Raw genomic sequence first — 25,498 nt, 5'->3', positions numbered from 1 at the left:
TTCATGTTACGTCGAGGTTGTGTCTGGGATTTGCTCTCATCAGGCTCATACTTTCGCACACTTCACATACTCGTTTGACAGATCCTGGGTTATTTTCTGGTTTGGATCGCATAGTAATGTGGTACCACACTGAAACAGTCGATTAAACCAGGTTTCGATCAATATTTTTGAGGATAACGCATGTTAGGTCTAGGTTAGGCCTGGGATTTTCACTCATCAGACTCATACTTTCGCATTCTTCACCTACTTGTTGAACGGATCCTGGGTTTTTACTGGTTTGAATCACGTAGTAATGTGGGACCACACTGAAACAGTCGATTGAACCAGGTTTCGATCAATATTTTAGAGGATAACGCATGTTAGGTCTGGGATAGGTCTGGGATTTGCCCTCATCAGGCTCATACTTTCGCACACTTCACATACTCGTTGAACAGATCCTGGGTTTTTTCTGGTTTGGATCACGTAGTAGTGTGGTACCACACTGAAACAGTCCATTAAACCTGGTTTGGATCAATATTTTAGAGGACAACGCATGTTAGGTCTAGGTTAGGTCGGGGATTTTCACTCATCAGACTCATACTTTCGCATTCTTCACATACTTGTTGAACGGATCCTGGGTTTTTTCTGGTTTGGGTCACGTATTAATGTGGTACCACACTGAAACAGTCGATTAAACCTGGTTTCGATCAGTATTTTAGAGGATAACGCAACATAAGTCTAGGATAGGTCTGGGATTTGACCTCATCAGACTCATACTTTCGCGTTTTTCACATACTTGTTGAACAGATCCTGGGTTTTTTCTGGTTTGGATCACGTAGTAGTGTGGTACCACACTGAAACAGTCCATTAAACCTGGTCTTGACAAATATTTTAGAGGATAACGCATTTTAGGTCTGGGTTAGGTCTAGGATTTGCCCTCATCAGGCTCATACTTTCGCATATTTCTCATACTTCATGGCTAGATCCTGGGCTTTTTCTGGATTGCATCACGTAGTAATGAAGTACAACACTGAAACAGTCAATTAAACCTGGTTTCCATCAATATCTTAGAGGACAACGCAAGTTATGTCTGGGATAGGTCTTGGACTTGCCCTCATCAGGCTCATACTTTCGCGTTTTTCACATACTTGTTGAACAGATCCTGGGTTTTTTCAGGATTGGATCACGTAGTAGAGTGGTACCACACTGTAACAGTCCATTAAACCTGGTTTGGATCAATATTTTAGAGGATAACTCATGTTAGGTCTAGGTTAGGCCTGGGATTTTCATTTATCTGACTCATATTTTCGCGTTTTTCACATACTTGTTGAACAGATCCTGGGTTTTTTCTGGTTTGGGTCACGTAGTACTGTGATACCACACTGAAACAGTCGATTAAACCTGGTTTCGATCAATATTTTAGAGGATAACGCATGTTAGGTCTAGGTTAGCCCTGGGATTTTCACTCATCAGACTCATACTTTCGCATTCTTCACATACTTGTTGAACTGATCCTGGGTTTTTTCTGGTTTGGATCACGTAGTAATGTGGTACCACACTGAAACAGTCAATTAAACCTGGTTTCGATCAATATTTTAGAAAATAATTCATGTTAGGTCTAGGTTGTGTCTGGGATTTGCTCTCATCAGGCTCATACTTTCGCACACTTCACATACTCGTTTGACAGATCCTGGGTTATTTTCTGGTTTGGATCGCATAGTAATGTGGTACCACACTGAAACAGTCGATTAAACCTGGTTTCGATCAATATTTTAGAGGATAACGCATGTTAGGTCTAGGTTAGCCCTGGGATTTTCACTCATCAGACTCATACTTTCGCATTCTTCACATACTTGTTGAACGGATCCTGCGTTATTACTGGTTTGGATCACGTAGTAATGTGGTACCACACTGAAACAGTCGATTGAACCTGGTTTCGATCAGTATTTTATAGGATAACGCAACATAAGTCTGGGATAGGTCTGGGATTTGACCTCATCAGACTCATACTTTCGCGTTTTTCACATACTTGTTGAACGGATCCTGGGTTTTTTCTGGTTTGGGTCACGTATTAATGTGGTACCACACTGAAACAGTCGATTAAACCTGGTTTCGATCAGTATTTTAGAGGATAACGCAACATAAGTCTAGGATAGGTCTGGGATTTGACCTCATCAGGCTCATACTTCCGCGTTTTTCACATACTTGTTGAAGAGATCCTGGGTTTTTTCTGGTTTGGATCACGTAGTAGTGTAGTACCACACTGAAACAGTCCATTAAACCTGGTTTGGATCAATATTTTAGAGGATAACGCATGTTAGGTCTAGGTTAGGTCTGGGATTTGCTCTCATCAGGCTCATACTTTCGCACACTTCACATACTCGTTGAACAGATCCTGGGTTTTTTCTGGTTTGGATCACATAGTAATGTGGTACCACACTGAAACAGTCGATTAAACCAGGTTTCGATCAATATTTTAGAGGATAACGCATGTTTGGCCTAGGTTAGGCCTGGGATTTTCACTCATCACGCTCATACTTTCGCATTCTTCACATACTTGTTGAACGGATCCTGGGTTTTTTCTGGTTTGGATCACGTAGTAATGTGGTACCACACTGAAACAGTCGATTGAACCTGGTTTCGATCAGTATTTTATAGGATAACGCAACATAAGTCTGGGATAGGTCTGGGATTTGACCTCATCAGACTCATACTTTCGCGTTTTTCACATACTTGTTGAAGAGATCCTGGGTTTTTTTCTGGATTGGGTCACGTAGTAATGAAGTACAACACTGAAACAGTCAATTAAACCTGGTTTCCATCAATATTTTAGAGGACATCGCATGTTAGGTCTAGGTTAGGCCTGGGATTTGCCCTCATCAGGGTCATACTTTCGCAGTTTTAACATACATGTTGACCTGATCGAGGGTTTTTTCTGCTTTGGATCACGTAGTAAAGTGGTACCACACTGAAACGGTCCATTAAACCTGGTTTGGATCAATATTTTAGAGGATAACGCATTGTAGGTCTGGGATAGGTCTGGGATTTGCCCTCATCAGGCTCATACTTTCGCGTTTTTCACATACTTGTTGAACAGATCCTGGGTTTTTTCTGGTTTGGATCACGTAGTAGTGTGGTACCACACTGAAACAGTCGATGAAACCTGGTTTCGATCAATATTTTAGAGTATAACTCATGTTAGGTCTAGGTTAGGCCTGGGATTTTCATTTATCTGACTCATATTTTCGCGTTTTTCACATACTTGTTGAACAGATCCTGGGTTTTTTCTGGTTTGGATCACGAAGTAGTGTGGTACCACACTGAAGCAGTCCATTAAACCTGGTTTCGCTCAATATTTTAGAGGATAACGCATGTTAGGTCTAGGTTAGGTCTGGAATTTGCTCTCATCAGGCTCATTCTTTCGCATATTTCTCATACTTGATGTTTAGATCCTGGGCTTTTTCTGGATTGCATCACGTAGTAATGTAGTACCACACTGAAACAGTCAATGAAACCTGGTTTCCATCAATATTTTAGAGGACAACGCAATTTAGGTCTAGGTAAGGCCTGAGATTTTCACTGATCAGACTCATACTTTCGCATCCTTCACATACTTGTTGAACGGATCCTGGGTTTTTTCTGGTTTGGATCACGTAGTAATGTGGTACCTCACTGAAACGGTCAATTAAACCTGGTTTCGATCAATATTTTGGAGGATAACGCATTGTAGGTCTCGGATAGGTCTGCGATTTGCCCTCATCAGACTCATACTTTCGCACACTTCACATACTCGTTGAACAGATCCTGGGTTTTTTCTGGTTTGGATCACGTAGTAATGTGGTACCACACTGAAACAGTCGATGAAACCTGGTTTCGATCAATATTTTAGAGGATAACGCAAGTTAAGTCTGGGATTGGTCTGGGATTTGACCTCATCAGACTCATACTTTCGCACACTTCACATACTCGTTGAACAGATCCTGGGTTATTTTCTGGTTTGGACCACATAGTAATGTGGTACCACACTGAAACAGTCGATTAAACCAGGTTTCGACCAATATTTTTGAGGATAACGCATGTTAGGTCTAGGTTAGGCCTGGGATTTTCACTCATCAGACTCATACTTTCGTATTCTTCACATACTTGTTGAACAGATCCTGGGTTTTTTCTGGTTTGGATCACGTAGTAGTGTGGTACCGCACTGAAACAGTCCATTAAACCTGGTCTTGACAAATATTTTAGAGGATAACGCATTTTAGGTCTGGGTTAGGTCTAGGATTTGCCCTCATCAGGCTCATACTTTCGCATATTTCTCATACTTCATGGCTAGATCCTGGGCTTTTTCTAGATTGCATCACGTAGTAATGAAGTACAACACTGAAACAGTCAATTAAACCTGGTTTCCATCAATATCTTAGAGGACAACGCAAGTTAGGTCTGGGATAGGTCTTGGACTTGCCCTCATCAGGCTCATACTTTCGCGTTTTTCACATACTTGTTGAACAGATCCTGGGTTTTTTCAGGATTGGATCACGTAGTAGAGTGGTACCACACTGAAACAGTCCATTAAACCTGGTTTGGATCAATATTTTAGAGGATAACTCATGTTAGGTCTAGGTTAGGCCTGGGATTTTCATTTATCTGACTCATATTTTCGCGTTTTTCACATACTTGTTGAACAGATCCTGGGTTTTTTCTGGTTTGGGTCACGTAGTACTGTGATACCACACTGAAACAGTCGATTAAACCTGGTTTCGATCAATATTTTAGAGGATAACGCATGTTAGGTCTAGGTTAGCCCTGGGATTTTCACTCATCAGACTCATACTTTCGCATTCTTCACATACTTGTTGAACTGATCCTGGGTTTTTTCTGGTTTGGATCACGTAGTAATGTGGTACCACACTGAAACAGTCAATTAAACCTGGTTTCGATCAATATTTTAGAAAATAATTCATGTTACGTCTAGGTTGTGTCTGGGATATGCTCTCATCAGGCTCATACTTTCGCACACTTCACATACTCGTTTGACAGATCCTGGGTTATTTTCTGGTTTGGATCGCATAGTAATGTGGTACCACACTGAAACAGTCGATTAAACCAGGTTTCGATCAATATTTTTGAGGATAACGCATGTTAGGTCTAGGTTAGGCCTGGGATTTTCACTCATCAGACTCATACTTTCGCATTCTTCACATACTTGTTGAACGGATCCTGGGTTTTTACTGGTTTGGATCACGTAGTAATGTGGGACCACACTGAAACGGTCGATTGAACCAGGTTTCGATCAATATTTTTGAGGATAACGCATGTTAGGTCTGGGATAGGTCTGGGATTTGTCCTCATCAGGCTCATACTTTCGCACACTTCACATACTCGTTGAACAGATCCTGGGTTTTTTCTGGTTTGGATCACGTAGTACTGTGGTACCACACTGAAACAGTCCATTAAACCTGGTTTGGATCAATATTTTAGAGGATAACGCATGTTAGGTCTAGGTTAGGTCGGGGACTTTCACTCATCAGTCTCATACTTTCGCATTCTTCACATACTTGTTGAACGGATCCTGGGTTTTTTCTGGTTTGGGTCACGTATTAATGTGGTACCACACTGAAACAGTCGATTAAACCTGGTTTCGATCAGTATTTTAGAGGATAACGCAACATAAGTCTAGGATAGGTCTGGGATTTGACCTCATCAGACTCATACTTTCGCGTTTTTCACATACTTGTTGAACAGATCCTGGGTTTTTTCTGGTTTGGATCACGTAGTAGTGTGGTACCACACTGAAACAGTCCATTAAACCTGCTTGCGATCAATATTTTAGAGGATAACGCATGTTAGGTCTGGGTTAGGTCTAGGATTTGCCCTCATCAGGCTCATTCTTTCGCATATTACTCAAACTTGATGGCTAGATCCTGGGCTTTTTCTGGATTGCATCACGTAGTAATGTGGTACCACACTGAAACATTCAATTAAACCTGGTTTCCATCAATATCTTAGAGGACAACGCAAGTTAGGTCTAGGTTAGGCCTGGGATTTTCACTCATCAGGCTCATACTTTCGCATTCTTCACATACTTGTTGAACGGATCCTGGGTTTTTTCTGGTTTGGATCACGTAGTAATGTGGGACCACACTGAAACAGTCAATTAAACCTGGTTTCCATCAATATCTTAGAGGACAACGCAAGTTAGGTCTAGGTAAGGCCTGAGATTTTCACTGATCAGACTCATACTTTCGCATCCTTCACATACTTGTTGAACGGATCCTGGGTTTTTTCTGGTTTGGATCTCGTAGTAATGTGGTACCTCAATGAAACGGTCAATTAAACCTGGTTTCGATCAATATTTTGGAGGATAACGCATTGTAGGTCTCGGATAGGTCTGCGATTTGCCCTCATCAGACTCATACTTTCGCACACTTCACATACTCGTTGAACAGATCCTGGGTTTTTTCTGGTTTGGATCACGTAGTAATGTGGTACCACACTGAAACAGTCGATGAAACCTTGTTTCGATCAATATTTTAGAGGATAACGCAAGTTAAGTCTGGGATTGGTCTGGGATTTGACCTCATCAGACTCATACTTTCGCACACTTCACATACTCGTTGAACAGATCCTGGGTTATTTTCTGGTTTGGACCACATAGTAATGTGGTACCACACTGAAACAGTCGATTAAACCAGGTTTCGATCAATATTTTTGAGGATAACGCATGTTAGGTCTAGGTTAGGCCTGGGATTTTCACTCATCAGACTCATACTTTCGTATTCTTCACATACTTGTTGAACGGATCCTGGGTTTTTTCTGGATTGGATCACGTAGTAATGTGGGACCACACTGAAACAGTCAATTAAACCTGGTTTCCATCAATATCTTAGAGGACAACGCAAGTTAGGTCTGGGATAGGTCTGGGACTTGCCCTCATCAGGCTCATACTTCCGCGTTTTTCACATACTTGTTGAACAGATCCTGGGTTTTTTCTGGTTTGGATCACGTAGTAGTGTGGTACCACACTGAAACAGTCCATTAAACCTGGTTTCGCTCAATATTTTAGAGGATAACGCATGTTAGGTCTAGGTTAGGTCTGGGATTTGCTCTCATCAGGCTCATTCTTTCGCATATTTCTCATACTTGATGTTTAGATCCTGGGCTTTTTCTGGATTGCATCACGTAGTAATGTAGTACCACACTGAAACAGTCAACGAAACCTGGTTTCCATCAATATTTTAGAGGACAACGCAAGTTAGGTCTAGGTAAGGCCTGAGATTTTCACTGATCAGACTCATACTTTCGCATCCTTCACATACTTGTTGAACGGATCCTGGGTTTTTTCTGGTTTGGATCACGTAGTAATGTGGTACCTCACTGAAACGGTCAATTAAACCTGGTTTCGATCAATATTTTGGAGGATAACGCATTGTAGGTCTCGGATAGGTCTGCGATTTGCCCTCATCAGACTCATACTTTCGCACACTTCACATACTCGTTGAACAGATCCTGGGTTTTTTCTGGTTTGGATCACATAGTAATGTGGTACCACACTGAAACAGTCGTTGAAACCTGGTTTCGATCAATATTTTAGAGGATAACGCAAGTTAAGTCTGGGATTGGTCTGGGATTTGACCTCATCAGACTCATACTTTCGCACACTTCACATACTCGTTGAACAGATCCTGGGTTATTTTCTGGTTTGGACCACATAGTAATGTGGTACCACACTGAAACAGTCGATTAAACCAGGTTTCGATCAATATTTTTGAGGATAACGCATGTTAGGTCTAGGTTAGGCCTGGGATTTTCACTCATCAGACTCATACTTTCGTATTCTTCACATACTTGTTGAACGGATCCTGGGTTTTTTCTGGTTTGGATCACGTAGTAATGTGGGACCACACTGAAACAGTCAATTAAACCTGGTTTCCATCAGTATTTTAGAGGATAACGCAACATAAGTCTGGGATAGGTCTGGGAGTTGACCTCATCAGACTCATGCTTTCGCGTTTTTCACATACTTGTTGAACAGATCCTGGGTTTTTTCAGGATTGGATCACGTAGTAGAGTGGTACCACACTGAAACAGTCCATTAAACCTGGTTTGGATCAATATTTTAGAGAATAATTCATGTTAGGTCTAGGTTAGGTCTGGGATTTGCTCTCATCAGGCTCATTCTTTCGCATATTTCTCATACTTGATGGCTAGATCCTGGGCTTTTTCTGGATTGCATCACGTAGTAATGAAGTACAACACTGAAACAGTCAATTAAACCTGGTTTCCATCAATATCTTAGAGGACAACGCAAGTTAGGTCTGGGATAGGTATGGGATTTGCCCTCATCAGGCTCATACTTTCGCGTTTTTCACATACTTGTTGAACAGATCCTGGGTTTTTTCTGGTTTGTATCACGTAGTAGTGTGGTACCACACTGAAACAGTCCATTAAACCTGGTTTGGATCAATATCTTACAGGATAACGCGTGTTAGGTCTAGGTTAGCCCTGGGATTTTCACTCATCAGACTCATACTTTCGCATTCTTCACATACTTGTTGAACTGATCCTGGGTTTTTTCTGGTTTGGATCACGTTGTAGTGTGGTACCACACTGAAACAGTCCATTAAACCTGGTTTGGATCAATATTTTAGAGGATAACGCATGTTAGGTCTAGGTTAGGTCTGGGATCTGCTCTCATCAGGCTCATTTTTTCGCATATTTCTCATACTTGATGGCTAGATCCTGGGCTTTTTCTGGATTGCATCACGTAGTAATGAAGTACAACACTGAAACAGTCAATTAAACCTGGTTTCCATCAATATCTTAGAGGACAACGCAAGTTAGGTCTGGGATATGTCTGGGATTTGCCCTCATTAGACTCATACTTTCGCATTCTTCACATACTTGTTGAACGGATCCTGGGTTTTTACTGGTTTGGATCACGTAGTAATGTGGGTCCACACTGAAACAATCAATTAAACCTGGTCTTGATAAATATTTTAGAGGATAACGCATTGTAGGTCTGGGATAGGTCTGGGATTTGCCCTCATCAGACTCATACTTTCGCACACTTCACATACTCGTTGAACAGATCCTGGGTTTTTTCTGGTTTGGATCACGAAGTAGTGTGGTACCACACTGAAACAGTCAATGAAACCTGGTTTCCATCAATATTTTAGAGGACAACGCAAGTTAGGTCTAGGTAAGGCCTGAGATTTTCACTGATCAGACTCATACTTTCGCATCCTTCACATACTTGTTGAACGGATCCTGGGTTTTTTCTGGTTTGGATCACGTAGTAATGTGGTACCTCACTGAAACGGTCAATTAAACCTGGTTTCGATCAATATTTTGGAGGATAACGCATTGTAGGTCTCGGATAGGTCTGCGATTTGCCCTCATCAGACTCATACTTTCGCACACTTCACATACTCGTTGAACAGATCCTGGGTTTTTTCTGGTTTGGATCACGTAGTAATGTGGTACCACACTGAAACAGTCGATGAAACCTGGTTTCGATCAATATTTTAGAGGATAACGCAAGTTAAGTCTGGGATTGGTCTGGGATTTGACCTCATCAGACTCATACTTTCGCACACTTCACATACTCGTTGAACAGATCCTGGGTTATTTTCTGGTTTGGACCACATAGTAATGTGGTACCACACTGAAACAGTCGATTAAACCAGGTTTCGATCAATATTTTTGAGGATAACGCATGTTAGGTCTAGGTTAGGCCTGGGATTTTCACTCATCAGACTCATACTTTCGTATTCTTCACATACTTGTTGAACGGATCCTGGGTTTTTTCTGGTTTGGATCACGTAGTAATGTGGGACCACACTGAAACAGTCAATTAAACCTGGTTTCCATCAATATCTTAGAGGACAACGCAAGTTAGGTCTGGGATAGGTCTGGGACTTGCCCTCATCAGGCTCATACTTCCGCGTTTTTCACATACTTGTTGAACAGATCCTGGGTTTTTTCTGGTTTGGATCACGTTGTAGTGTGGTACCACACTGAAACAGTCCATTAAACCTGGTTTGGATCAATATTTTAGAGGATAACGCATGTTAGGTCTAGGTTAGGTCTGGGATTTGCTCTCATCAGGCTCATTCTTTCGTATTCTTCACATACTTGTTGAACGGATCCTGGGTTTTTTCTGGTTTTGATCACGTAGTAATGTGGTACCACACTGAAACAGTCGATTAAACAGGGTTTCGATCAGTATTTTAGAGGATAACGCAACATAAGTCTGGGATAGGTCTGGGAGTTGACCTCATCAGACTCATGCTTTCGCGTTTTTCACATACTTGTTGAACAGATCCTGGGTTTTTTCTGGTTTGGATCACGTAGTAGTGTGGTACCGCACTGAAACAGTCCATTAAACCTGGTCTTGACAAATATTTTAGAGGATAACGCATTTTAGGTCTGGGTTAGGTCTAGGATTTGCCCTCATCAGGCTCATACTTTCGCATATTTCTCATACTTCATGGCTAGATCCTGGGCTTTTTCTGGATTGCATCACGTAGTAATGAAGTACAACACTGAAACAGTCAATTAAACCTGGTTTCCATCAATATCTTAGAGGACAACGCAAGTTATGTCTGGGATAGGTCTTGGACTTGCCCTCATCAGGCTCATACTTTCGCGTTTTTCACATACTTGTTGAACAGATCCTGGGTTTTTTCAGGATTGGATCACGTAGTAGAGTGGTACCACACTGTAACAGTCCATTAAACCTGGTTTGGATCAATATTTTAGAGGATAACTCATGTTAGGTCTAGGTTAGGCCTGGGATTTTCATTTATCTGACTCATATTTTCGCGTTTTTCACATACTTGTTGAACAGATACTGGGTTTTTTCTGGTTTGGGTCACGTAGTACTGTGATACCACACTGAAACAGTCGATTAAACCTGGTTTCGATCAATATTTTAGAGGATAACGCATGTTAGGTCTAGGTTAGCCCTGGGATTTTCACTCATCAGACTCATACTTTCGCATTCTTCACATACTTGTTGAACTGATCCTGGGTTTTTTCTGGTTTGGATCACGTAGTAATGTGGTACCACACTGAAACAGTCAATTAAACCTGGTTTCGATCAATATTTTAGAAAATAATTCATGTTAGGTCTAGGTTGTGTCTGGGATTTGCTCTCATCAGGCTCATACTTTCGCACACTTCACATACTCGTTTGACAGATCCTGGGTTATTTTCTGGTTTGGATCGCATAGTAATGTGGTACCACACTGAAACAGTCGATTAAACCAGGTTTCGATCAATATTTTTGAGGATAACGCATGTTAGGTCTAGGTTAGGCCTGGGATTTTCACTCATCAGACTCATACTTTCGCATTCTTCACATACTTGTTGAACGGATCCTGGGTTTTTACTGGTTTGGATCACGTAGTAATGTGGGACCACACTGAAACGGTCGATTGAACCAGGTTTCGATCAATATTTTTGAGGATAACGCATGTTAGGTCTGGGATAGGTCTGGGATTTGCCCTCATCAGGCTCATACTTTCGCACACTTCACATACTCGTTGAACAGATCCTGGGTTTTTTCTGGTTTGGATCACGTAGTAGTGTGGTACCACACTGAAACAGTCCATTAAACCTGGTTTGGATCAATATTTTAGAGGATAACGCATGTTAGGTCTAGGTTAGGTCTGGGATTTGCTCTCATCAGGCTCATACTTTCGCACACTTCACATACTCGTTGAACAGATCCTGGGTTTTTTCTGGTTTGGATCACATCGTAATGTGGTACCACACTGAAACAGTCGATGAAACCTGGTTTCGATCAATATTTTAGAGGATAACGCAAGTTAAGTCTGGGATTGGTCTGGGATTTGACCTCATCAGACTCATACTTTCGCACACTTCACATACTCGTTGAACAGATCCTGGGTTATTTTCTGGTTTGGATCACATAGTAATGTGGTACCACACTGAAACAGTCGATTAAACCAGGTTTCGATCAATATTTTAGAGGATAACGCATGTTTGGCCTAGGTTAGGCCTGGGATTTTCACTCATCACGCTCATACTTTCGCATTCTTCACATACTTGTTGAACGGATCCTGGGTTTTTTCTGGTTTGGATCACGTAGTAATGTGGTACCACACTGAAACAGTCGATTGAACCTGGTTTCGATCAGTATTTTATAGGATAACGCAACATAAGTCTGGGATAGGTCTGGGATTTGACCTCATCAGACTCATACTTTCGCGTTTTTCACATACTTGTTGAAGAGATCCTGGGTTTTTTTCTGGATTGGGTCACGTAGTAATGAAGTACAACACTGAAACAGTCAATTAAACCTGGTTTCCATCAATATTTTAGAGGACATCGCATGTTAGGTCTAGGTTAGGCCTGGGATTTGCCCTCATCAGGGTCATACTTTCGCAGTTTTAACATACATGTTGACCTGATCGAGGGTTTTTTCTGCTTTGGATCACGTAGTAAAGTGGTACCACACTGAAACAGTCGATTAAACCTGGTTTCGATCAGTATTTTAGAGGATAACGCAACATAAGTCTGGGATAGGTCTGGGAGTTGACCTCATCAGACTCATGCTTTCGCGTTTTTCACATACTTGTTGAACAGATCCTGGGTTTTTTCTGGTTTGGATCACGTAGTAGTGTGGTACCACACTGAAACAGTCGATGAAACCTGGTTTCGATCAATATTTTAGAGTATAACTCATGTTAGGTCTAGGTTAGGCCTGGGATTTTCATTTATCTGACTCATATTTTCGCGTTTTTCACATACTGGTTGAACAGATCCTGTGTTTTTTCTGGTTTGGATCACGAAGTAGTGTGGTACCACACTGAAACAGTCCATTAAACCTGGTTTCGCTCAATATTTTAGAGGATAACGCATGTTAGGTCTAGGTTAGGTCTGGAATTTGCTCTCATCAGGCTCATTCTTTCGCATATTTCTCATACTTGAGGTTTAGATCCTGGGCTTTTTCTGGATTGCATCACGTAGTAATGTAGTACCACACTGAAACAGTCAATGAAACCTGGTTTCCATCAATATTTTAGAGGACAACGCAAGTTAGGTCTAGGTAAGGCCTGAGATTTTCACTGATCAGACTCATACTTTCGCATCCTTCACATACTTGTTGAACGGATCCTGGGTTTTTTCTGGTTTGGATCACGTAGTAATGTGGTACCTCACTGAAACGGTCAATTAAACCTGGTTTCGATCAATATTTTGGAGGATAACGCATTGTAGGTCTCGGATAGGTCTGCGATTTGCCCTCATCAGACTCATACTTTCGCACACTTCACATACTCGTTGAACAGATCCTGGGTTTTTTCTGGTTTGGATCACGTAGTAATGTGGTACCACACTGAAACAGTCGATGAAACCTGGTTTCGATCAATATTTTAGAGGATAACGCAAGTTAAGTCTGGGATTGGTCTGGGATTTGACCTCATCAGACTCATACTTTCGCACACTTCACATACTCGTTGAACAGATCCTGGGTTATTTTCTGGTTTCGACCACATAGTAATGTGGTACCACACTGAAACAGTCGATTAAACCAGGTTTCGATCAATATTTTTGAGGATAACGCATGTTAGGTCTAGGTTAGGCCTGGGATTTTCACTCATCAGACTCATACTTTCGTATTCTTCACATACTTGTTGAACAGATCCTGGGTTTTTTCTGGTTTGGATCACGTAGTAGTGTGGTACCACACTGAAACAGTCCATTAAACCTGGTTTCGCTCAATATTTTAGAGGATAACGCATGTTAGGTCTAGGTTAGGTCTGGGATTTGCTCTCATCAGGCTCATTCTTTCGTATTCTTCACATACTTGTTGAACGGATCCTGGGTTTTTTCTGGTTTTGATCACGTAGTAATGTGGTACCACACTGAAACAGTCGATTAAACAGGGTTTCGATCAGTATTTTAGAGGATAACGCAACATAAGTCTGGGATAGGTCTGGGAGTTGACCTCATCAGACTCATGCTTTCGCGTTTTTCACATACTTGTTGAACAGATCCTGGGTTTTTTCTGGTTTGGATCACGTAGTAGTGTGGTACCGCACTGAAACAGTCCATTAAACCTGGTCTTGACAAATATTTTAGAGGATAACGCATTTTAGGTCTGGGTTAGGTCTAGGATTTGCCCTCATCAGGCTCATACTTTCGCATATTTCTCATACTTCATGGCTAGATCCTGGGCTTTTTCTGGATTGCATCACGTAGTAATGAAGTACAACACTGAAACAGTCAATTAAACCTGGTTTCCATCAATATCTTAGAGGACAACGCAAGTTAGGTCTAGGTTAGGCCTGGGATTTTCACTCATCAGGCTCATACTTTCGCATTCTTCACATACTTGTTGAACTGATCCTGGGTTTTTTCAGGATTGGATCACGTAGTAGAGTGGTACCACACTGTAACAGTCCATTAAACCTGGTTTGGATCAATATTTTAAAGGATAACTCATGTTAGGTCTAGGTTAGGCCTGGGATTTTCATTTATCTGACTCATATTTTCGCGTTTTTCACATACTTGTTGAACAGATCCTGGGTTTTTTCTGGTTTGGGTCACGTAGTACTGTGATACCACACTGAAACAGTCGATTAAACCTGGTTTCGATCAATATTTTAGAGGATAACGCATGTTAGGTCTAGGTTAGCCCTGGGATTTTCACTCATCAGACTCATACTTTCGCATTCTTCACATACTTGTTGAACTGATCCTGGGTTTTTTCTGGTTTGGATCACGTAGTAATGTGGTACCACACTGAAACAGTCAATTAAACCTGGTTTCGATCAATATTTTAGAAAATAATTCATGTTAGGTCTAGGTTGTGTCTGGGATTTGCTCTCATCAGGCTCATACTTTCGCACACTTCACATACTCGTTTGACAGATCCTGGGTTATTTTCTGGTTTGGATCGCATAGTAATGTGGTACCACACTGAAACAGTCGATTAAACCAGGTTTCGATCAATATTTTTGAGGATAACGCATGTTAGGTCTAGGTTAGGCCTGGGATTTTCACTCATCAGACTCATACTTTCGCATTCTTCACATACTTGTTGAACGGATCCTGGGTTTTTACTGGTTTGGATCACGTAGTAATGTGGGGCCACACTGAAACGGTCGATTGAACCAGGTTTCGATCAATATTTTTGAGGATAACGCATGTTAGGTCTGGGATAGGTCTGGGATTTGCCCTCATCAGGCTCATACTTTCGCACACTTCACATACTCGTTGAACAGATCCTGGGTTTTTTCTGGTTTGGATCACGTAGTAGTGTGGTACCACACTGAAACAGTCCATTAAACCTGGTTTGGATCAATATTTTAGAGGATAACGCATGTTAGGTCTAGGTTAGGTCGGGGATTTTCACTCATCAGACTCATACTTTCGCATTCTTCACATACTTGTTGAACGGATCCTGGGTTTTTTCTGGTTTGGGTCACGTATTAATGTGGTACCACACTGAAACAGTCGATTAAACCTGGTTTCGATCAGTATTTTAGAGGATAACGCAACATAAGTCTAGGATAGGTCTGGGATTTGACCTCATCAGGCTCATACTTCCGCGTTTTTCACATACTTGTTGAAGAGATCCTGGGTTTTTTCTGGTTTGGATCACGTAGTAGTGTGGTACCACACTGAAACAGTCCATTAAACCTGGTTTGGATCAATATTTTAGAGGATAACGCATGTTAGGTCTAGGTTAGGTCTGGGATTTGCTCTCATCAGGCTCATACTTTCGCACACTTCACATACTCGTTGAACAGATCCTGGGTTTTTTCTGGTTTGGATCACATCGTAATGTGGTACCACACTGAAACAGTCGATGAAACCTGGTTTCGATCAATATTTTAGAGGATAACGCAAGTTAAGTCTGGGATTGGTCTGGGATTTGACCTCATCAGACTCATACTTTCGCACACTTCACATACTCGTTGAACAGATCCTGGGTTATTTTCTGGTTTGGATCACATAGTAATGTGGTACCACACTGAAACAGTCGATTAAACCAGGTTTCGATCAATATTTTAGAGGATAACGCATGTTTGGCCTAGGTTAGGCCTGGGATTTTCACTCATCACGCTCATACTTTCGCATTCTTCACATACTTGTTGAACGGATCCTGGGTTTTTTCTGGTTTGGATCACGTAGTAATGTGGTACCACACTGAAACAGTCGATTGAACCTGGTTTCGATCAGTATTTTATAGGATAACGCAACATAAGTCTGGGATAGGTCTGGGATTTGACCTCATCAGACTCATACTTTCGCGTTTTTCACATACTTGTTGAAGAGATCCTGGGTTTTTTTCTGGATTGGGTCACGTAGTAATGAAGTACAACACTGAAACAGTCAATTAAACCTGGTTTCCATCAATATTTTAGAGGACATCGCATGTTAGGTCTAGGTTAGGCCTGGGATTTGCCCTCATCAGGGTCATACTTTCGCAGTTTTAACATACATGTTGACCTGATCGAGGGTTTTTTCTGCTTTGGATCACGTAGTAAAGTGGTACCACACTGAAACGGTCCATTAAACCTGGTTTGGATCAATATTTTAGAGGATAACGCATTGTAGGTCTGGGATAGGTCTGGGATTTGCCCTCATCAGGCTCATACTTTCGCGTTTTTCACATACTTGTTGAACAGATCCTGGGTTTTTTCTGGTTTGGATCACGTAGTAGTGTGGTACCACACTGAAACAGTCGATGAAACCTGGTTTCGATCAATATTTTAGAGTATAACTCATGTTAGGTCTAGGTTAGGCCTGGGATTTTCATTTATCTGACTCATATTTTCGCGTTTTTCACATACTTGTTGAACAGATCCTGGGTTTTTTCTGGTTTGGATCACGAAGTAGTGTGGTACCACACTGAAACAGTCCATTAAACCTGGTTTCGCTCAATATTTTAGAGGATAACGCATGTTAGGTCTAGGTTAGGTCTGGAATTTGCTCTCATCAGGCTCATTCTTTCGCATATTTCTCATACTTGAGGTTTAGATCCTGGGCTTTTTCTGGATTGCATCACGTAGTAATGTAGTACCACACTGAAACAGTCAATGAAACCTGGTTTCCATCAATATTTTAGAGGACAACGCAAGTTAGGTCTAGGTAAGGCCTGAGATTTTCACTGATCAGACTCATACTTTCGCATCCTTCACATACTTGTTGAACGGATCCTGGGTTTTTTCTGGTTTGGATCACGTAGTAATGTGGTACCTCACTGAAACGGTCAATTAAACCTGGTTTCGATCAATATTTTGGAGGATAACGCATTGTAGGTCTCGGATAGGTCTGCGATTTGCCCTCATCAGACTCATACTTTCGCACACTTCACATACTCGTTGAACAGATCCTGGGTTTTTTCTGGTTTGGATCACGTAGTAATGTGGTACCACACTGAAACAGTCGATGAAACCTGGTTTCGATCAATATTTTAGAGGATAACGCAAGTTAAGTCTGGGATTGGTCTGGGATTTGACCTCATCAGACTCATACTTTCGCACACTTCACATACTCGTTGAACAGATCCTGGGTTATTTTCTGGTTTGGACCACATAGTAATGTGGTACCACACTGAAACAGTCGATTAAACCAGGTTTCGATCAATATTTTTGAGGATAACGCATGTTAGGTCTAGGTTAGGCCTGGGATTTTCACTCATCAGACTCATACTTTCGTATTCTTCACATACTTGTTGAACGGATCCTGGGTTTTTTCTGGTTTTGATCACGTAGTAATGTGGTACCACACTGAAACAGTCGATTAAACCTGGTTTCGATCAGTATTTTAGAGGATAACGCAACATAAGTCTGGGATAGGTCTGGGAGTTGACCTCATCAGACTCATGCTTTCGCGTTTTTCACATACTTGTTGAACAGATCCTGGGTTTTTTCTGGTTTGGATCACGTAGTAGTGTGGTACCGCACTGAAACAGTCCATTAAACCTGGTCTTGACAAATATTTTAGAGGATAACGCATTTTAGGTCTGGGTTAGGTCTAGGATTTGCCCTCATCAGGCTCATACTTTCGCATATTTCTCATACTTCATGGCTAGATCCTGGGCTTTTTCTAGATTGCATCACGTAGTAATGAAGTACAACACTGAAACAGTCAATTAAACCTGGTTTCCATCAATATCTTAGAGAACAACGCAAGTTAGGTCTGGGATAGGTCTTGGACTTGCCCTCATCAGGCTCATACTTTCGCGTTTTTCACATACTTGTTGAACAGATCCTGGGTTTTTTCAGGATTGGATCACGTAGTAGAGTGGTACCACACTGAAACAGTCCATTAAACCTGGTTTGGATCAATATTTTAGAGGATAACTCATGTTAGGTCTAGGTTAGGCCTGGGATTTTCATTTATCTGACTCATATTTTCGCGTTTTTCACATACTTGTTGAACAGATCCTGGGTTTTTTCTGGTTTGGGTCACGTAGTACTGTGATACCACACTGAAACAGTCGATTAAACCTGGTTTCGATCAATATTTTAGAGGATAACGCATGTTAGGTCTAGGTTAGCCCTGGGATTTTCACTCATCAGACTCATACTTTCGCATTCTTCACATACTTGTTGAACTGATCCTGGGTTTTTTCTGGTTTGGATCACGTAGTAATGTGGTACCACACTGAAACAGTCAATTAAACCTGGTTTCGATCAATATTTTAGAAAATAATTCATGTTACGTCGAGGTTGTGTCTGGGATTTGCTCTCATCAGGCTCATACTTTCGCACACTTCACATACTCGTTTGACAGATCCTGGGTTATTTTCTGGTTTGGATCGCATAGTAATGTGGTACCACACTGAAACAGTCGATTAAACCAGGTTTCGATCAATATTTTTGAGGATAACGCATGTTAGGTCTAGGTTAGGCCTGGGATTTTCACTCATCAGACTCATACTTTCGCATTCTTCACCTACTTGTTGAACGGATCCTGGGTTTTTACTGGTTTGGGTCACGTAGTAGTGTGGTACCACACTGAAACAGTCCATTAAACCTGGTTTGGATCAATATTTTAGAGGATAACGCATGTTAGGTCTAGGTTAGGTCGGGGATTTTCACTCATCAGACTCATACTTTCGCATTCTTCACATACTGGTTGAACGGATCCTGGGTTTTTTCTGGTTTGGGTCACGTAGTAGTGTGGTACCACACTGAAACAGTCCATTAAACCTGGTTTGGATCAATATTTTAGAGGATAACGCATGTTAGGTCTAGGTTAGGTCGGGGATTTTCACTCATCAGACTCATACTTTCGCATTCTTCACATACTTGTTGAACGGATCCTGGGTTTTTTCTGGTTTGGGTCACGTATTAATGTGGTACCACACTGAAACAGTCGATTAAACCTGGTTTCGATCAGTATTTTAGAGGATAACGCAACATAAGTCTAGGATAGGTCTGGGATTTGACCTCATCAGACTCATACTTTCGCGTTTTTCACATACTTGTTGAACAGATCCTGGGTTTTTTCTGGTTTGGATCACGTAGTAGTGTGGTACCACACTGAAACAGTCCATTAAACCTGCTTGCGATCAATATTTTAGAGGATAACGCATGTTAGGTCTGGGTTAGGTCTAGGATTTGCCCTCATCAGGCTCATTCTTTCGCATATTACTCAAACTTGATGGCTAGATCCTGGGCTTTTTCTGGATTGCATCACGTAGTAATGTGGTACCACACTGAAACATTCAATTAAACCTGGTTTCCATCAATATCTTAGAGGACAACGCAAGTTAGGTCTAGGTTAGGCCTGGGATTTTCACTCATCAGGCTCATACTTTCGCATTCTTCACATACTTGTTGAACTGATCCTGGGTTTTTTCTGGTTTGGATCACGTAGTAATGTGGTACCACACTGAAACAGTCAATTAAACCTGGTTTCGATCAATATTTTAGAAAATAATTCATGTTAGGTCTAGGTTGTGTCTGGGATTTGCTCTCATCAGGCTCATACTTTCGCACACTTCACATACTCGTTTGACAGATCCTGGGTTATTTTCTGGTTTGGATCGCATAGTAATGTGGTACCACACTGAAACAGTCGATTAAACCAGGTTTCGATCAATATTTTTGAGGATAACGCATGTTAGGTCTAGGTTAGGCCTGGGATTTTCACTCATCAGACTCATACTTTCGCATTCTTCACATACTTGTTGAACGGATCCTGGGTTTTTACTGGTTTGGATCACGTAGTAATGTGGTACCACACTGAAACAGTCGATTGAACCTGGTTTCGATCAGTATTTTATAGGATAACGCAACATAAGTCTGGGATAGGTCTGGGATTTGACCTCATCAGACTCATACTTTCGCGTTTTTCACATACTTGTTGAAGAGATCCTGGGTTTTTTTCTGGATTGGGTCACGTAGTAATGAAGTACAACACTGAAACAGTCAATTAAACCTGGTTTCCATCAATATTTTAGAGGACATCGCATGTTAGGTCTAGGTTAGGCCTGGGATTTGCCCTCATCAGGGTCATACTTTCGCAGTTTTAACATACATGTTGACCTGATCGAGGGTTTTTTCTGCTTTGGATCACGTAGTAAAGTGGTACCACACTGAAACGGTCCATTAAACCTGGTTTGGATCAATATTTTAGAGGATAACGCATTGTAGGTCTGGGATAGGTCTGGGATTTGCCCTCATCAGGCTCATACTTTCGCGTTTTTCACATACTTGTTGAACAGATCCTGGGTTTTTTCTGGTTTGGATCACGTAGTAGTGTGGTACCACACTGAAACAGTCGATGAAACCTGGTTTCGATCAATATTTTAGAGTATAACTCATGTTAGGTCTAGGTTAGGCCTGGGATTTTCATTTATCTGACTCATATTTTTGCGTATTTCACATACTTGTTGAACAGATCCTGGGTTTTTTCTGGTTTGGATCACGAAGTAGTGTGGTACCACACTGAAGCAGTCCATTAAACCTGGTTTCGCTCAATATTTTAGAGGATAACGCATGTTAGGTCTAGGTAAGGTCTGGAATTTGCTCTCATCAGGCTCATTCTTTCGCATATTTCTCATACTTGATGTTTAGATCCTGGGCTTTTTCTGGATTGCATCACGTAGTAATGTAGTACCACACTGAAACAGTCAATGAAACCTGGTTTCCATCAATATTTTAGAGGACAACGCAATTTAGGTCTAGGTAAGGCCTGAGATTTTCACTGATCAGACTCATACTTTCGCATCCTTCACATACTTGTTGAACGGATCCTGGGTTTTTTCTGGTTTGGATCACGTAGTAATGTGGTACCTCACTGAAACGGTCAATTAAACCTGGTTTCGATCAATATTTTGGAGGATAACGCATTGTAGGTCTCGGATAGGTCTGCGATTTGCCCTCATCAGACTCATACTTTCGCACACTTCACATACTCGTTGAACAGATCCTGGGTTATTTTCTGGTTTGGACCACATAGTAATGTGGTACCACACTGAAACAGTCGATTAAACCAGGTTTCGACCAATATTTTTGAGGATAACGCATGTTAGGTCTAGGTTAGGCCTGGGATTTTCACTCATCAGACTCATACTTTCGTATTCTTCACATACTTGTTGAACAGATCCTGGGTTTTTTCTGGTTTGGATCACGTAGTAGTGTGGTACCGCACTGAAACAGTCCATTAAACCTGGTCTTGACAAATATTTTAGAGGATAACGCATTTTAGGTCTGGGTTAGGTCTAGGATTTGCCCTCATCAGGCTCATACTTTCGCATATTTCTCATACTTCATGGCTAGATCCTGGGCTTTTTCTAGATTGCATCACGTAGTAATGAAGTACAACACTGAAACAGTCAATTAAACCTGGTTTCCATCAATATCTTAGAGGACAACGCAAGTTAGGTCTGGGATAGGTCTTGGACTTGCCCTCATCAGGCTCATACTTTCGCGTTTTTCACATACTTGTTGAACAGATCCTGGGTTTCTTCAGGATTGGATCACGTAGTAGAGTGGTACCACACTGAAACAGTCCATTAAACCTGGTTTGGATCAATATTTTAGAGGATAACTCATGTTAGGTCTAGGTTAGGCCTGGGATTTTCATTTATCTGACTCATATTTTCGCGTTTTTCACATACTTGTTGAACAGATCCTGGGTTTTTTCTGGTTTGGGTCACGTAGTACTGTGATACCACACTGAAACAGTCGATTAAACCTGGTTTCGATCAATATTTTAGAGGATAACGCAAGTTAGGTCTAGGTAAGGCCTGAGATTTTCACTGATCAGACTCATACTTTCGCATCCTTCACATACTTGTTGAACGGATCCTGGGTTTTTTCTGGTTTTGATCACGTAGTAATGTGGTACCACACTGAAACAGTCGATTAAACCTGGTTTCGATCAGTATTTTAGAGGATAACGCAACATAAGTCTGGGATAGGTCTGGGAGTTGACCTCATCAGACTCATGCTTTCGCGTTTTTCACATACTTGTTGAACAGATCCTGGGTTTTTTCTGGTTTGGATCACGTAGTAGTGTGGTACCGCACTGAAACAGTCCATTAAACCTGGTCTTGACAAATATTTTAGAGGATAACGCATTTTAGGTCTGGGTTAGGTCTAGGATTTGCCCTCATCAGGCTCATACTTTCGCATATTTCTCATACTTCATGGCTAGATCCTGGGCTTTTTCTGGATTGCATCACGTAGTAATGAAGTACAACACTGAAACAGTCAATTAAACCTGGTTTCCATCAATATCTTAGAGGACAACGCAAGTTATGTCTGGGATAGGTCTTGGACTTGCCCTCATCAGGCTCATACTTTCGCGTTTTTCACATACTTGTTGAACAGATCCTGGGTTTTTTCAGGATTGGATCACGTAGTAGAGTGGTACCACACTGTAACAGTCCATTAAACCTGGTTTGGATCAATATTTTAGAGGATAACTCATGTTAGGTCTAGGTTAGGCCTGGGATTTTCATTTATCTGACTCATATTTTCGCGTTTTTCACATACTTGTTGAACAGATCCTGGGTTTTTTCTGGTTTGGATCACGTAGTACTGTGATACCACACTGAAACAGTCGATTAAACCTGGTTTCGATCAATATTTTAGAGGATAACGCATGTTAGGTCTAGGTTAGCCCTGGGATTTTCACTCATCAGACTCATACTTTCGCATTCTTCACGTACTTGTTGAACTGATCCTGGGTTTTTTCTGGTTTGGATCACGTAGTAATGTGGTACCACACTGAAACAGTCAATTAAACCTGGTTTCGATCAATATTTTAGAAAATAATTCATGTTAGGTCTAGGTTGTGTCTGGGATTTGCTCTCATCAGGCTCATACTTTCGCACACTTCACATACTCGTTTGACAGATCCTGGGTTATTTTCTGGTTTGGATCGCATAGTAATGTGGTACCACACTGAAACAGTCGATTAAACCAGGTTTCGATCAATATTTTTGAGGATAACGCATGTTAGGTCTAGGTTAGGCCTGGGATTTTCACTCATCAGACTCATACTTTCGCATTCTTCACATACTTGTTGAACGGATCCTGGGTTTTTACTGGTTTGGATCACGTAGTAATGTGGTACCACACTGAAACAGTCGATTGAACCTGGTTTCGATCAGTATTTTATAGGATAACGCAACATAAGTCTGGGATAGGTCTGGGATTTGACCTCATCAGACTCATACTTTCGCGTTTTTCACATACTTGTTGAAGAGATCCTGGGTTTTTTTCTGGATTGGGTCACGTAGTAATGAAGTACAACACTGAAACAGTCAATTAAACCTGGTTTCCATCAATATTTTAGAGGACATCGCATGTTAGGTCTAGGTTAGGCCTGGGATTTGCCCTCATCAGGGTCATACTTTCGCAGTTTTAACATACATGTTGACCTGATCGAGGGTTTTTTCTGCTTTGGATCACGTAGTAAAGTGGTACCACACTGAAACGGTCCATTAAACCTGGTTTGGATCAATATTTTAGAGGATAACGCATTGTAGGTCTGGGATAGGTCTGGGATTTGCCCTCATCAGGCTCATACTTTCGCGTTTTTCACATACTTGTTGAACAGATCCTGGGTTTTTTCTGGTTTGGATCACGTAGTAGTGTGGTACCACACTGAAACAGTCGATGAAACCTGGTTTCGATCAATATTTTAGAGTATAACTCATGTTAGGTCTAGGTTAGGCCTGGGATTTTCATTTATCTGACTCATATTTTTGCGTTTTTCACATACTTGTTGAACAGATCCTGGGTTTTTTCTGGTTTGGATCACGAAGTAGTGTGGTACCACACTGAAGCAGTCCATTAAACCTGGTTTCGCTCAATATTTTAGAGGATAACGCATGTTAGGTCTAGGTAAGGTCTGGAATTTGCTCTCATCAGGCTCATTCTTTCGCATATTTCTCATACTTGATGTTTAGATCCTGGGCTTTTTCTGGATTGCATCACGTAGTAATGTAGTACCACACTGAAACAGTCAATGAAACCTGGTTTCCATCAATATTTTAGAGGACAACGCAATTTAGGTCTAGGTAAGGCCTGAGATTTTCACTGATCAGACTCATACTTTCGCATCCTTCACATACTTGTTGAACGGATCCTGGGTTTTTTCTGGTTTGGATCACGTAGTAATGTGGTACCTCACTGAAACGGTCAATTAAACCTGGTTTCGATCAATATTTTGGAGGATAACGCATTGTAGGTCTCGGATAGGTCTGCGATTTGCCCTCATCAGACTCATACTTTCGCACACTTCACATACTCGTTGAACAGATCCTGGGTTGTTTCTGGTTTGGATCACGTAGTAATGTGGTACCACACTGAAACAGTCGATGAAACCTGGTTTCGATCAATATTTTAGAGGATAACGCAAGTTAAGTCTGGGATTGGTCTGGGATTTGACCTCATCAGACTCATACTTTCGCACACTTCACATACTCGTTGAACAGATCCTGGGTTATTTTCTGGTTTGGACCACATAGTAATGTGGTACCACACTGAAACAGTCGATTAAACCAGGTTTCGACCAATATTTTTGAGGATAACGCATGTTAGGTCTAGGTTAGGCCTGGGATTTTCACTCATCAGACTCATACTTTCGTATTCTTCACATACTTGTTGAACAGATCCTGGGTTTTTTCTGGTTTGGATCACGTAGTAGTGTGGTACCGCACTGAAACAGTCCATTAAACCTGGTCTTGACAAATATTTTAGAGGATAACGCATTTTAGGTCTGGGTTAGGTCTAGGATTTGCCCTCATCAGGCTCACACTTTCGCATATTTCTCATACTTCATGGCTAGATCCTGGGCTTTTTCTAGATTGCATCACGTAGTAATGAAGTACAACACTGAAACAGTCAATTAAACCTGGTTTCCATCAATATCTTAGAGGACAACGCAAGTTAGGTCTGGGATAGGTCTTGGACTTGCCCTCATCAGGCTCATACTTTCGCGTTTTTCACATACTTGTTGAACAGATCCTGGGTTTCTTCAGGATTGGATCACGTAGTAGAGTGGTACCACACTG

Source organism: Colletes latitarsis, unplaced genomic scaffold (assembly GCF_051014445.1).
Source record: "Colletes latitarsis isolate SP2378_abdomen unplaced genomic scaffold, iyColLati1 scaffold0002, whole genome shotgun sequence".
Taxonomy (NCBI): domain Eukaryota; kingdom Metazoa; phylum Arthropoda; class Insecta; order Hymenoptera; family Colletidae; genus Colletes; species Colletes latitarsis.
Note: the sequence above shows the minus strand (reverse complement) of the source record.